Raw genomic sequence first — 13,945 nt, forward strand, 5'->3', positions numbered from 1 at the left:
GTGCTTCTTCCATGTGGGCTTTGTTGTTTCTCAGTTAGATGGCCACTTGTTTATCTTCCAGCCTATAGGACCCCAGACTCTATATCTTTTGATAGTCGGGCACCATCAGCTTTCTTCACCACATTTGCTAATGCACCCGCTTTGTCTTCAGCGGTCTTGTCAGGATAGGCTGGTGTGCTTCTTCCATGTGGGCTTTGTTGTTTCTCAGCTAGATGGCCGCCTGTTTATCTTCAAGTCTTTAAAATGCCAGACGCGATATCTTTTGGTAGCCGGGCACCATCAGCTTTCTTCAACACATTTGCTTGTGCACCTGTTGTCTTCAGTGATCATGCAAGGAAGGTGAGCATCTCAGACTGCCTAATTGTTAGAACCAAGTGTTCTTGTGTTGAGGGAGTCCTTGAGTAGGGGCCCACTATTCATCTGTTTCCTTAATACTAAACCTATAAATATATGTACATAGATCTATTTCCCCCTTGTCATATATAAGTATATTTACATCTGTATATGCATGTATTTAGATCTCTATAACTACCCTTTGCCTCCTAGTTCTTTCCTCTATTTCTTTGTACTTTCCTCGTGTCCCACTATCATGTTCAGCCTTCATTGGGGTTTCAGGAATTCCTGTCGGTTACATTGTCCTTGATCCAGCCCTGTCAGGCCTCCTACACCATCCTTGCCACTGATTTTGGATCACTTGTTGTTCCCTTGTCCCTGGGTTTGTTAACACCCACTTCCTTTCCCCACCTCCCCCTCCTCTCCTATGTCCCGCAGGAACTGTCATCCTGTTGTTCTATCTTCCAGCTTGTTTATCCCACCTCTCCCTTCCAGGTAGACATGCAGTGACAACAATATGCACCATCACAAGACCAAGTACAACGAAGCAACAATAGAAAAAAAACACAATAGCTACAACAACAACAAAACCCTAAAAATAGTACAGGGTCTATTTGTTGCCCTTAACAAGTGCTTCCCAGTCGATTCCGATGGGGTGCCATGCCCTGGCCCCACATCTATCCCTGGGGACTTCATTGCTCTTCTTCCCCTGCTGCTCTGCTGCATGCCCCCAGAGGCTGGCTTCGGCATAGTGGGCTCACGGCGGGCACAATTCCCACCGTGTCTCTAGTGCAGTCCCCCATGGTGCTATGGGTCAGTGAGGAATGCTGTGTCCCATGGTGAAGCTGGCCCTGTGGTCATCTCTGTGCATTGCTGCTCTGAGCAGAAACATTGTCCTCAGGGCTTGATGAGCCAGGATGTGCTTCACGCTTTTTCTCCCCCCCCCCAATTCCTACTCGTTGGCTCCTGTGTGCTCTGATCAGACAAGTCCCTCTTCTTGAGCTGTAGCTTCAGTGCTGTCCTCTGAAGTGAATTTCTCTGGGAGGAAGGGTGGTGCTGTCCACTTAGTTGGTAATGGGGCCGGCCCCTCAGGCCTCTCTATCGGTTCCCTGCTTCATGTCAGTGTGTTGTGTTCTTGTCTTGGAGTACCGGGTTGAAGTCTGGTCCCTCATTCCCTGTGGAGACACAATAAACACCCTCCCCCTGTGTGGGTTAGTGCGTGCCCTGTTCCCCTGGCTACCCATGTCTTTGCCCACCCCCTCCTTTTTAGTGGAATACCATATGTATCTCTGAGTTTAGTCTGGCCCCTGGCATATTACCTGGACCTCATCCCAGGGACGTATGTATACAGCAGCTTCTTCCCTATGCCCATTTTGAAATTTTTTAGCTTACCTCGGCGGACTCATGTAGTACTTGTCCTTTTGTGCTTGGCTTACTTCACTTAGCATAATTTCCTCCAGTTCTTCCCATGTGACAATGTGCTTCATGTGTTCATCACTGCTTTTTATGGATGCGTAATGCTCCATTGTATGTATGTACCACAGTTTTTTAATCCATTCATGTGTTGATGGAAATTTGGGCTGTTTCCAACTCCTTGCAAGTGTGAACTGTGCCGCGATGAACAATGGGGCACAGATGTCTGGTCGTGGTTTGTTTCATGTCTCTTCTGCGTATATGCCCAGTAGGGGGATTGCTGGATCATACGGTAGCTCAATTTCCAATTGTTTTAGATATCACCAAACTGATTTCCATAATGGCTGTACATACCTACAGGTCAACCAGCAGTGAACAAGTGTTCCTATCTCTCCACATCCCCTCCAACACTTGTTACTTTCTGATTTCTTGAATTGGGCTCTTTGAGGGTGTTAGGTGGTATCTCATAGCTGTTTTAATTTGCATTTCTCTTATGGCTAGAGAGCTGGAACATTTTCTCATATATTTATTGACCATTTGGATTTCTGCCCTTGAAAAACTTCTGCTCGGGTCCTTTGCCCACCTCCTGAGTGGACAATTGGTTTTTTCTTGTTGTAAGTTAGCAGAGTATTGTAAATTTTAGTAATAAGGCCTTTGTCTGATGTGTCATTGCTAAATATGTTTTTCCATTCTGTAGTCTCTCTTATTACTCTCTTGGCGAATTCTTTCGATGTACATAAGTGCTTTATCTTTATTATGTCCCACTGGTAAATTTGTACCTCCTCTGTGTTGGTGTCCTTCCTGATTTCCGATAGCCTATGTAATCCCTGTGCCTAGGTTCTCAGGTTTGTCCCAATTCCCTCATCGATGCCCCTAATAGTTTGGGGTTTTACCTCAAGGTCTATGATCCACCTTGAGTTTATTCTTGTGTATGGAGTGAGGTAAGGATCATGCTTCATTTTTCTGCAGCTACGTATCCATTTTGTCCAGCACCATGAACTGAAGAGGGCATCTGCTTCCCATTTGATATTTTTGGGACCCTTGCCAAAGATCAGTTGTCTGTATGCTGATGATTTTATTCTCAATGTAATTTTTTTTAATCCTCACAACCAGGACCAAAAGTAACAACATGATAAATAGAGAAAAGGTTGAATTTGTCATGGATTTCATCTTGCTTTAATCCATAATCAACACTCATGGAATCATCAGTCAAGAGATCAAATGACACATTGCATTGGGTAATTCTGCCATAAAAGGCCTCTTTCAAGTTTTGGAAAGCAAGGATATTACTTTGAGGACTAATGTGTGCCTGACACAACCATGGTATTTTCAATTGCCTCATATGCATGTGAAAGTTGGATATTGAATAAAGAAAACTGAATAAATATTGATGCACTTGAACTATACTGTTAGCAAAAGGATCTTGAAAGTACCATGGACTATGAAAAGAACAAATCTGTCTGGGAAGAAGTGCAGCCAGAATGCTCCTTAGAGGCAAGATGGTGACACTTCCTCTCTAGTACTTTGGACATAGAGAAGGACATCATGCTTGGTGAAGTGGACGGACAACGGAAAAGAGGATGGCCCTGGGCTAGAGTGATTGATACAGTGGCTGCAACAATGGGTTCAAACATAAGAACAGTGGTGAAGATGATGCAGAAGTAGGTGGTGTACAAAGGGTCACTGAGTGAGAACTGACCCAAAGGCACCCACCAACAGCAAAAACACAAACAGGAACTGTCTAAGAGGATTTTGCGTAAAAGGTTGATAAATCAGGCCCAGTCATCCTTACATATGGAGTTTTTACACAGAGGAAAAAAGATACTGATGTATAATTGGAGTCCATTAAACTAAGTGCTAATTGAGCATTGTACAGAAGTAAAAGTAGCAAACCATTGGAATCATCAGAGGAATTTATATTTTAAATGGAGATACAGGACTAGCAGGAATTCAGTAGAAAGAGATGTGGCAGGAGAGACCCCCTGAAAAGGTATAGAAGGTTCTGATATGCTTTGTAGAAAGAAAAAGACTCCTGTTATGGGTTGAATTGTGTCTCCCCAAATATGTGTTGAAGTCCTGATCTCTATGTAATCCCATTTGGGCTTAGAGTTTTCTTTTTTATGTTAATTTGACCACATCTATTTAGGGTATATCCTAAACCTAATCATTTCTGTGTGTATAGTATAAAGAGTAGAGTATGAGAAAACTTCTTAGACATAAGCAAGCATCATGAAGGAATGAGTTTGTGGGCCTGGGAGCTCAGGACCATCAGCTCAGGGGACACCAAGGGCACCTGGCATAGCCTTGCCCACAAAGACAATTTTCTACAGTCAGCTTTCCTGAATCATTTCTGGGGCCTTAGTAACTTGTGAGTGTTCCTCTAAGGTGGTACTGTTCACCTCTCTGAGTCCAAAGGAAAGAACGGTGATAAAGATCAAGACACATATAAACAATTAGTTTAGGGGATGAAGGATTGCGCAGCATGAGTCTCTGTGATCCTGAGAGCCGAAGAACTCAGTGATGCCCTGCCACCACTCCCAAGTGCTCTGAAAAGAATCACATCAGAAGGCCTTGGATGGAGTGGATAGAAACTGGTGGAACCCCAGGGACAGTGGCCCTGCATCACCCTCCAGGTCTCAAATTGAACTCACCTTGTGGCTCAATTCTCGGGCAAATAATAAGTCTAAAACGGAAAAAAATAACACTACAGGGGAATGCATGCATTGGAATAACCAACAACCATTGGGGAGCAAATGGGCACCTTTCCCCAAGGACAATGTCCAGAAGGGTTAGGAAAGAAGGCCAAATGGAAGCAGCCCAGATGAGAAAGAAGTGGGATATACGACGTTACATTGTGAGGATTGCAAACAATGCCATGAAACAAAATGTGTATGGTTTGTCGAATGGATAACTGATTTTCTCTGTAGACCGTCACAACAAAAAGCTTACCAGAGAGGCAGCAACATAAACACAGAGACAAGAGAGCACAAACGTGGGAAGACAGACGTGAGTGGACCACGGTACTCCAGGGCTATGGAAGCTAAAAAAAGGATCTTTCCCTAGAGCCACAGAGAGAAAGTCTTCCCCTATAGCTAGTGCCCTGAATTTGTCCTGAACTGTGTACAAATACATTGCTTTTCTTCAAAGTCACCCGCTTGTGGCATTTCTGTTACAGTGACACTAGGAAACGAGGACACTCCCCATGGCGGAAGCTTGGATAGCCTCACCTATGGGTAAGTGGTGTTCACAGAGGCATTGAAACTGTTAGTGGTAGGTGCCAACTTGGCTAGGTTATGATTCTCAGTGGTTTAACAAAAACTGGACTAGGTGTTTTTTCAAAATGTAATGACTTCCCATTTGGTGATTTGATGTGAGCAGTCTATCAGTTGAAAGAGGAATTTCCTTCAAGGTGAGGCTTGCTTCTGGTCCGCAAAGGGATGTTCTCCAACCTCCTTTGCTCTGTGAGCCAGCAGAGATCTCTAACTTTCTAGTATGTAAGGGGATTTTCTGGCTAATCTTACTGGCGTGTTCTCTTGACATTTTACTCGTCTTTTCACTTGACCTCAGGCTCTTGGGATATAGCCGGCATCAGTCTCCGGTACACCAGTACACCGGCATCAGTCTCCAGTACACCACCTGGCATGGATTCTCAGATGCTTGGAGAATCCAAGACTGGATTTTCTAACCCCCCTAGCTTCATGAGCCAGAAGAGGTGTCTAACCTGCCACCAGATCCACAGGTTTGAGGCTTGCCAAACCCCACAAATGTTTGTGTGAGCCATTTCCTTAAAGAAAAATCTTTGTGGGTTTAAATAAGTAGTCCCCAACTTAATATATGTTTGAGCTAAGGCTAACCACACATGGCTGTTTGGGGTGTGGTTTATTTTCTGTATATCTTGTGAGTCATCTCTGCTCTGTACAGTGTTGTAGCACATAATTTGCTGATGCTATCATTCTTATAGTTATTCATGATTCATACTTCTGATTTATAAAGATATTGATAATAATGAAAAAGAAAAAAGAGAGTGCTATTTGACTTACATTAAAACCAACTTAAGATGGACTCACTTGTCAGAAGAGAACCCCATTGTAAGTTGGGGACCACCTGTGTATATGTCTCAGTGATTGACTTCTCTAGTGACCGTAGACTATAACAGACCCCTTAGGAGAGCTTGAGGTCAGCTAAGAATTTCCACTTTCAGTTTAATGTTTAGGCCAGTTTCTACCCAAACTTTCCTCTGAGGAGCTAGGAAAAGCAGGAGGTCATTTGGAAGGAATTCTCAAATTGGTATGTGTACCGAGCATCGCCTGTTGTGAGAATAAACATTGTGCACTACAGATATATAGGCGACTATTTTTAAATGTAAATAAATATTGCAATGCTTTTAAAAATTCATATTCATTTAAAAGTCATGTCTTTTCTTTTTTTGGCATTATACATTTCCCCAACTGACAGTTACTAAAAGTGAAACTTCTGTCCTGGCTTGAAGTACAGGGAGGTTTCTAGAAACAGTTTCTGTGTTAACGTGGGGGTTGATGTTCTCATAAGTGAAGTCTGAGAACTGCTTGCTGCAGTGGAGAGAAATGAGACCGTGTTACAGGAAGAGGAAGGCCACATGAGGTTTCTGTTTCGGAAAGGTCACTATGGTTGCTGAGGGTGGAGGGTAGTATGGATTACAGAAGGTATACCTCTTGGGAGGTAGAGACACAAGTTTAGGGACTTTTGCGCAAATAAAGAAGAAGGTGGCCTGAATCCGATGGAGTTGTGGCTGCTGTTAGCTACCGTGTAGTCTGCTCCAATCCATGGCAACGCTTGTATAACAAAATGCTACCCAGTCCAGGGCCACCTTCACAATCATCGGCATCTTGGAGCCACTGGTGTGGCAGGTATGCCAACCCATCTCTCTGAGGAGCACCTTCATTTTTGCTGGCCTTCTCACCATGACACACTCTTCTAGCCATTGGTCTTCCCCAGCAATGTATCCAAAGAAAGCAAGTTGAAGTCCCACCATCCTGGCTTCTCAGAAACAGGCCGGTTCCATTTCTCACAACATTGATTTGTTCTTGAGGCAGTCCGTGGTATACTCAAGATTCTTCACCAACATCATGATTCAACACATCTATTCTTCCTCTCTTCTCCCTTTCTCATTGTCCGGCCCTTCATGTGCACCGATGAGGAGAGAGAGCCATCGCCAGGAGATAGGACAAAGCAGAATGGATGGGAGGTGGCGACCAAGTGGAGGTGGAGGAGACTGAGGAATCTGGAATGACCCCGCGTTCCTAGCTCTCATAGATGCAGAGGTCATTCATGACGCCATCTGCGTTCTGCCCTGTAATCCTCCAAGCCACTGTGTGTGGGGGGTGGGGGGTGGGGTGGGGGGGGTGGAGGGGGGATGCGGGACATGGGAAGGGACGCACAATGGTTAGCTCCGTTTTAGAGATGGTCTGTTGTCTTTACATTTTGAAAGCCACTCAACTCTCCAGTCTAAAAAAGTGTTAAAGGGAGTCGTGAGATTCCTATTAAGTGCTTGAGGCATAGGAGGCAAAAGAAGCCAACTGTGCAGCTGCTGAGTTGCTGCTGAATGCTTAAGAAGAGAGGGGATTGAACGGCACCCGCTACCAAGACAGGGGCGTCGTCATGATCTGTGTGGCGGCCAAACAAAAAGAAAACATTCTGAGCCCAGAGGTAACAAGGCTTGTCTCCTAACTGCACCTGTTTGCTTAGTGGAGTGAATGCACGCCCGCAGGGTAATTTTGAAATAGGGTCTAGACTCAATCACATGCGCAGTGTTCCATAGCTGTAACTGGTAAGAAAATCTTATGGATAAAAATGTGTTCCCCACAAAGTATATGTTGCGATCCTAACCCCTAGACTTGTCTGTATAATGCGATATAATCACCTTGAATCTAAAGCAATGTAATTGAGCCTACTTCCCAAATCCAATCTAATGTAATTCATCAGTCAGTCATCTGAAGGTGGAAGATGGATCATACCCTGAATGACTTCAGAGATATATCAAGAGCAGATTGAACATAGATACAAACAGACCGACACACACAAAGACACATACACACAGACGCCACACACAGACACACACACGAAGACAGCTGCCATGTGAAGACGGCCAAGGAGCCAAGGAATACCCCGGACAACCATCAGGGAAGGCAGTGACACAGCTGAACTTATTTGGACTTTTAGCTTCCACAACTGTGAGATAATAAATGTCTGTCTGTTTCTAAAGCCATCCCCTAAGCCATTCTGCTGCAGCAGTACTGGGAAACTAGAAAGAAAGGATTAAAATAATAATATCTAACATTTATGGAACATATGTGTTTGTGTATAGATGCTGCTGTGAGGTGCCTACGTGCCACTTGACTTCTGACTGAGAGGTTAGTGGTTCAAATCTGCCCAGTGGTACGGCAGAAGTAAAGAGCTGGTGATCTGCTTCAGCGACAACGACAGCCGAGAAGAAACCCTGCGGAGCAGCTCTGTTCTGAGACACATGCCGTTGCCATGAGTTGGGATCAACTTGATGGCAACTAATAGCAACATGTTTTATAAATTTCCGTGGAGTTGGCCCCACCACTCATGATGACTCCATGCACAATCGGATGAAACACGTACACTGGTCCTCAGTCTGCCTACTGGATCCATATGTTTTCATTGGCTGATTTCTGCAGTAGGATGTCAGGCATTTCTGTCTAGTCTGCCATAGTCTGGAAGCTCCCCCCCAAACCTGTCTGCACCAGAGCAATGTGCAAGTCTCCGCTGACAGGTGGGCGGTGGCCGGGCATGGCCAGAAATCAGGACTAAGTCTCCCGAGTGGAAGGTGAGAATTCTACCACCGAACCACCATAGCATTTATTGAGATTCAACTACTCATAACCTGCTCCTATGACCCGAGGTAATAAGCTACCAAGCTCAGTGAGGTAGATAATACTATTATTCTCATATTACAGTTGAGAAAACTAAAACACACAGGGGTTAAATAACCTGTCCAAGAAAGCCCAGGTGGTGAGCAAGGAAACTAAGAACCAAGCCCAAGCAGTCTGATGCCAGTCTGCTCTGAACCACGACTCACTGGGCCCAGATGTGTCTGTCAGGCTCCGGAGACGAGAGCCTGGCTTAGCTACTGTGCTGCTGAGCCAGACTGCCCTGACCTTGGAAGGAGCCAGGTGTCGGGGCAGATGGTAAAGTCAGTTCAAATTCTAGGTGATGAGAGGCCAAAAAGAGAAACAGGGTACCGGGTAAGTAGCTTTGCACCGTGAGGTGGAGGTGCGGGAGAAACCCTGCAGCCCAGTCCACACAAAGGTCGGAGTGGGATTGCAGTGTTCTGTGGAGGCTGGAGTGAACGTCTGGTGATGGGAGGGGCGAGGAGACTGGGGGCATCGGAACTCACTGGGACTCTGTGGGGACACTTTACATGAAGAATCAGGCTTTCTGAGCCTTGTGAAATTGATTTTATTTTTATGTCTTAAGTTTGTGCCAGGATGTTATTTCTCAGTTGAATTCCTTTGACTGCTTCTATCTCCAAATTACACTCTCATCTTCCTCTTGTAGCTGTGCGTTCATTCCCACGTGCAAACAGGGGTGGCAAGTAGACGAGCCTTGTTTCCGGTAGGCTGTGAATGTTGTCTGCTGTTGGCATGACCCAGAAAAAGGGTGCTCGGCTGCATCTAGTAACCTATGTTAATCTCAGTTAACCAGTTGCTGTCTCTTCTTAACATTTCCTTTTGTCTCATTAACTTTTCACTCTTTCTCTCTCTCTTTGTTTTAAACTATAAAGATTCAGTGACTCCCCAGTTTTAAAGTCTCTGGTGCCATAACCTTCGCTTCCCACCTTTGGGCCAACTAACAGGCTCATCTAAACATCAGTGCCCTTGAGCAAGGCCATGTCCTAGTTAGACTCCACCTTCCCCAGAGTCTCTCGGAGAGGCTCTTTCTGATCAAAGCCATCTCAGGAACAAACAGAAGGTCAGTGGGAAAGGTGCACCTTTACTGGGCCCATCTCAGTACCCTGCAAACCCTGGGCATTATCCAGGCACAGGACCCTTTACTACGTGGTTTATAAACCACTGTAGTTGTCACAATTCACAATCCAGGTCTGTCACTGTTCTGCTTCAAACCATTCAAGGATAACCCGTGGCTCTTGTGATGTCAGCTGCCGGAGAGTCAACCCCTGACTCCCAGAGAGCCGTGTACGACGGAAGTGGGCTGGTGGGATTCATAGGGTTTCAGAGGCTGTTTTTCCAGAGTAGATCATCAGGCCTTTCTTCCAAGTCTGTCTGAGTCTCGTAGCTCTGATGAAACCTGTTCAGTATCATAGCAACACACAAGCCTCCACTGACAGTCAGGCGGTGGCTGCACATGAGACACGTGGCCTGGGAATTGACTCCAGGTCTTCCACAGGGAAGGCAAGAATTCCGCCACTGAAGCACCATGATGCACCATTTCCATTGCTGTAAGGATGGAGTGAGAGACAATGGGTTTGTGTTCATGAGGAAGACTTGTTTGGAAAGGCAGCAGGGTTGAGAAGGGGTGCACACCTTAAAGGGTGCAATCAGTGACGTGCCCACGGAGAAATCCCTTAGGTGCTGTATCTTTTGCTGTGTATATTTTCAAGAATAACAATGATTTTAAAGTTAATTTTTTTTGGAAACTCTTACTATGGCCTACAAGGCTCTCTGTGGTTGGGCCCTGGCTTTTCACATTGCCTGCCCCTTCCTCCTTCATCCATTAACTTAATTCCACTCCGCATCCTTCAGATCTCAGTCAAAAGCCACAGTAAACGTAAGTAGGAGAGTGCATTGATTTCATCTATGGCCTTTGGAGCTTAAGCTGCCTGGGTTCAAATCCCACTGTGGACCTAATTGACCTGATTTGTGTCACGTGCCCAGCCACCAGGCACAGTCAATTAAGCAGTTGGCAATGAACAGAAAGGTCAGTAGTTCGAGCCCAGCAACTATCACACAGAAGAAAGAGCAGCAATCTGCTTCCATAAAGACTCACCATCTTGGAAACTCCATAGAGGGGTTCTCCTCTATGCAGCAGTGGGTATTTGGGGTTTGGCCCATTCACAAGCCAATCCCTGTGATCTAGATGAGGAAGTCCACGCATTGGCTTAGCAAAGCTCCCAGTGCTGCCCCTTGGAGCCCGGGAATGAGATTAACTTTATTAGGGTGCTATGAGTTGATAGGGGGTAGAGAGGTTCACCAAAGCAAATCAGGAACTATTGCCTCAAGAAGGATTTCTGGGGTAGGGCAGGGTACAGTGGTGGTGGTGGGAGGGCTGGCCATGGGTGGAGGGTGGGGCTGGTAAAAGGGAGATGATATTAAGGAGTCCAGGAAGGAAAAGAATGTTTGAAAACTGATGTGGTAGCAATTGTACAATACTGCTTGATGTGATTGAACTACGGAATGATATGATATGTATTAACTCCCAATTTAAAAAAATTCAGAATTTTTTAAAAAAAATTAAATTTAAAAAAAGAAAGAGCAAATTCAGAAACAATAAACGTCCACTTGTGTATCATGCTGTTTTCCAGATTGTGTGTCCCACCTCCACAATACTTGACTTACCCAGGCACCACGCGCCCTACTGTCTAATTAGCATGTTGCTTAGAGCTGTTTTTTAAACTGTTTTTTGTGTATGCTCAGAACTTCATGTTAAAATAAATTTATTTATATCACTGCTGCAAATGAAAAACCAATATTACTTGCCATAAATAGGAGGTGATCTTAAGGATTTTGTTTTGTTTTTTTCCCAGTGAAAGCAAAACAAGGCTCTTAAATTCCAGCTAGAGACTGATTTGCTAAAAACGCTCTGAAACCCTGGCCTTGTTCTCTCTTTCTTAATAAAAAAAAAGAGAGAGAGAAAGAGAGATTATCAAGCGTTAGAAAGGTGTAAAGACACACTGACACCAAACTGAGCCTTTCTCCCTGATGCAATCAGAAGGCCTGAGGAAGAATTGAAAAGGAAATTACTTTCTCACTATGTGATTCAATGTGATAGGATGCCATAGCCATATAGCATTGAAAAGCCATTTCCCATGTCACTTACAATCATCTGGGGTGCCACCAGTGCTACCTGCCCAGCACTTTAGGGAACATTGTCTTGGGGTATTTGAACTTGGTCAAAAGTCTTGAATCAATGGTCACAGACAGTGAGATGAGGGTTGGTTATGCGAGAGCAAGGGTGACAAGCCAGCTAACATGTTCACCAGTAGAAAATTACGTTCTCATATAATTGTTCCTTTCTGGTGATATGCCAAAGGAATCAACAAAAGCCATCATGTTTCTTTCTTTGCCTTCCCATGGAACTACCAGCAGATACTTAGTAACTACTTAGTAGACACTTATCAACTGACCTTTCATCTTCTCAACAAGCGATCTGCTTCTTCCCTGTCAAAAATGTGGGCTCCTTCTTGACAATCTTTTCTCACTTCTGCTCTTTGTCATGAAATTTTCCCTAGAGGTTCCTGTTAGTCAGTTCTGACCCCTGGTGATCACCCATAGGGTGTTCAGGAATAGATCTCCAACCCCATCTTCTGAGGCATCTCTGGGTCGGTTCTAACTGCCACTGTTCAGCTCATTGTTGAACAAGTCCCATCTTTACCACTGACAGAATCATAAACCAATCATATACCATAGTCCACATGACTATTACCCCCCTTCTAGACTGATACAACTTCCTGGCCAACTGAAAGGGAGAGATTCATAATTGTACGCAATTTTAAAGAAAGGTGATCCAGTAGAATACGCAAATTAAAGAACAATATTATTGCTATCACAGGAAAGTAAAATCTTGCTGATGATCATCCAGCAATGGTTGCCGCAGTCCACTGATCAAGAGCTTCCAGAAAGTCGGGCCAGATTCAGAAGAAGGCCTGGAACAAGGGCTATCACTGCTGCATCAGACGGATCTTGGCTGAAACCAGAGAATCCCAGTGTTTCATTTACTCTGCAAAGGCATCCAATTGTGTGGATCATAATACACTCTGGACAGCCTCGAGAAGAATGGGAACTCCAGAACACTGCATTGTGCTCGTGCAGAACTTGTGCATGGATCAAGAGACAGTTTAAAATCAGGAAAAGCGTGTGTCAACAGGGTTGTATCCTCTCATTATTAAATACAGATTTAATAATCTGTATTTTGAACAAATAACCAGAGAAACTATATTGTACGAAGAAGAATGAGGCATCAGGATTGGAGGAAGGCTTATTAACAAACTTAAATGTGCAGCTGACATACCCTTGCTTGGTGAAAGTGAAGAGAACTTGAAGCACATGCTGATGACGATCAAGGATGAGTCTCAGTATGTAAAGAAAGCCAAAATCCTCACAACTGGGCCAAGAGGTGACATTATGATAAATGGAAAAAAGTATTAAAGCTGTCAAAGATTTCGTCTTGCTTGGATCCATAATCAATGTTCATGAAAGCATCAGGCACGAAATCAAATGGCATATTGCTTTAGGTGAATCTGCTGCTGAAAAGCTGTGTTGAAAGCAAAGATGTTACTGTAAGGCAGGGGTCCTAGAACTTTTTAAACAGGGGGCCTGTTCACTGTCCCTCAGACTGTTGGACGGCCAGACTAGAGTTTAAAAAAACACTATGAACAAATTCCTATGTACACTGCACATTTTTTAAGGGTGGAGACAGACCCAGTCATGGACACAGGAGCCTGCTGGGTCTCCTTGCTTTATGAGCTTCCAGTAGATCAGTTCAGAAAGTTGGAGAGGGTGAGGGGGGAGAGGGTGAGGCACCACCAGGAGCTCTGGACAGACTCTCCTGGGACAGGCTTGGCAGGTACAGACTGTGGGACAAGACCTCCCAGGCCCCGCCGGGGACTGGTAGGAAGACCATGGATCAGTGGCTGCTCTCCCACACAGATGGAGACCCCATGGGACTCAGGGGTTGTGCCATGGGCCTGCATGCCCCAGCAGGTCACAGACCATCAGTGCCCTGGTGAGCCTGGAAGGATTTGACCAGAGCGATTCATGCAGTGACCAGGCTTGGAGCCGCCAATGGGGACATGGTCTTGTAGTGGTTGCATCTGCTCACACGACTTAGGGGGTCAGCAAGGGCCCTGGTGAGGGCTGGAGCCCCGTTGGGAATTGGGGCTCATAGGGGTGAGTCCAGACAGGCAGGGAGGGGCCACCAGGCTGAGGAGAGAAGCCAAGGGTGTCATGTCTTTCAAGAC

The sequence above is a fragment of the Echinops telfairi genome, unplaced genomic scaffold (genome assembly GCF_000313985.2).
Source record: "Echinops telfairi isolate 266 unplaced genomic scaffold, ASM31398v2 ScPeMD7_7457;HRSCAF=8495, whole genome shotgun sequence".
NCBI lineage: Eukaryota > Metazoa > Chordata > Mammalia > Afrosoricida > Tenrecidae > Echinops > Echinops telfairi.